Source organism: Ictidomys tridecemlineatus, chromosome 8 (genome assembly GCF_052094955.1).
Source record: "Ictidomys tridecemlineatus isolate mIctTri1 chromosome 8, mIctTri1.hap1, whole genome shotgun sequence".
Taxonomy (NCBI): Eukaryota; Metazoa; Chordata; class Mammalia; order Rodentia; family Sciuridae; genus Ictidomys; species Ictidomys tridecemlineatus.
The window spans coordinates 155,722,633-155,724,497 of record NC_135484.1 but is presented as its reverse complement, the minus strand read 5'-3'; the positions used below and the strand labels follow the sequence as shown (position 1 = coordinate 155,724,497).

The 1,865-nt window shown below is 53.9% G+C and overlaps 1 non-coding gene across 1 annotated transcript; it reads left to right on the top strand.

The window, feature by feature from the left end:
* Window positions 1-819: 819 nt before the first annotated feature.
* Window positions 820-892, top strand: Trnaa-agc (transfer RNA alanine (anticodon AGC)). Its single transcript has one exon. It is a non-coding gene; the product is annotated as a tRNA-Ala (tRNA).
* The last annotated feature ends 973 nt before the right edge of the window (window positions 893-1,865 follow it).

Here is a 1,865-nt window from a genome sequence, read left to right as displayed (position 1 = left end):
AGAGACCTTCCCCATCCCTAGCATATGAATACCCACCCAGCAATTGCTGATTAGAGAGCTTCCCCATCCCCAGCCCATAAATACCCCTGTGTGAACAATAAAAGTTTGCAGCTTGATCAGAACTCCTGTCTTGCTGTCACCCTTCGTGTCTCTTGTCCCTTCATTCCTCCCCATCTAGGTTCGCTGCCCACCTTGATGTGTCCTGCCGGCGGGACAGGTTCCAGAACTGGGAGCGGGTGGGGTGGAGGAGGGAGTGGGAGGTGTGGTCAGAGGACCCAAACCTCAGCCAACCGCGGGCACAGCACGGAGGCCCGAGACTGCCCAGACGGACTTTGTCCCATTACCCACGGAGCTGGAGCTGGAGCAGTGCCGTCTCATCAGCGGGACCTGTCATCCCTCGGTCAGGCGCAGGGCCAAGCTGCCGGCGGTGCACCCTGAACGCACAGACAGGCTCGCTGGTCAGTTAAATAGTGAGCGCACGTGTCCAGCACCCAGCCCGAGAGGAGAGGTCGCGTGGAGCTGCAGTGCCCACGCCCGCCCTGGAGCCGTGCGCCGCCCTCGGACCCCACGCCCCGGGTCCGCGCCAGCCAGGGGGGCGGGCGCGCCTTTCCGGGGATCCTCAGGGGTGGCAGCTACCAGGTCTCCTTCCCTGGGGACCCAGAGGGCCGGCGGCTCCAGCTGCGGCCCTCTCCAGTAGGTCTCAGCGGAGTCTGAGCTCGCGGAACGGCCTTGACAGTCGCGGGGGCGATAACAGGGATAACAGGGCGTGGACCACCGCGTCTTCTCCAGATAAACCGAGTCGCCAGACTCGCAGGAGCCGGGGGATTAGCTCAAATGGTAGAGCGCTCGCTTAGCATGCGAGAGGCAGCGGGATCGACGCCCGCATCCTCCACTAGGCTCCGGAGAAAGTTTTGGTCAATTTTGGACAATTCTTCGCATAATGCCAGCAGGGTTCCCAAGACCGTGCTCTAACTACGACAGGCGACCCTCCACCCACCTGTTACCAGGGAACCCTGGGTGCAGCGCTTACCCACTGCCTGCTCTCTGCCGTCAATGCCAGGGGTTTCCCACTGTCCTTTCTCCTTTCCTAGAAGACCACACGTGCCGAGCCCTGCCCTGGACCTTGGCTAGGGGTACTGAGTTCCCTGTCCTAAGCCACCCTCCAGGGAGGACAAAAGGGATTTTGCTGAGCGGTGGTAGGGTCGCTGGCCGCATTCCGCAGGTTTTCTATGTGGACCTGGGTTCCCCAGATGACTGAGTTCTCTATCTTCTGAAAACAACAAGGAAACATCAAAAAGGTGGACGCAGTGGTCATTTGGACGCTTAGAACACACCAATGAAGGAACAGCAGCAGAAATAAGAAATACCTGGGGAAATACAATGGGGTTTTTGTATTCTGCTGTGGGTTAAAGTGTTTTTGGTGATTAAAAGCAGAAGTTGTAATATTGTCTGAAGGAGATTAACTGTATCTAGACATACTACATAGATAACAGGTAAAGGGGTTAAACGGTGATGAAGTTTCTGTATCCAACCTAAATGGTAAGATGTTTATTTTAAAAATACTTAGACTTTTACCCACATATGGCAGGCCCTAGACCCCTCACAACGTTAAAATAAGCCTAAAAAAAAAAAGGCAGGGAGAGAAACATAGAAGAATAAAAATAAAGGAACAAACTAATAAATTATTACATAGTAGGTCTACATACGAATTTTGTTAGTAGTAGCATTAAATGTGAATGATCTAAATGCGACCATTAAAAACCAGAGAAGCCAGGTGCAATGTTGCTGAGCTCCTGGGGAGGCTGAGCGAGCCAGTTCAAAATCAGCCTCAGCAATTTAGTCAGGCCCTAAACAACTTAGCCAAA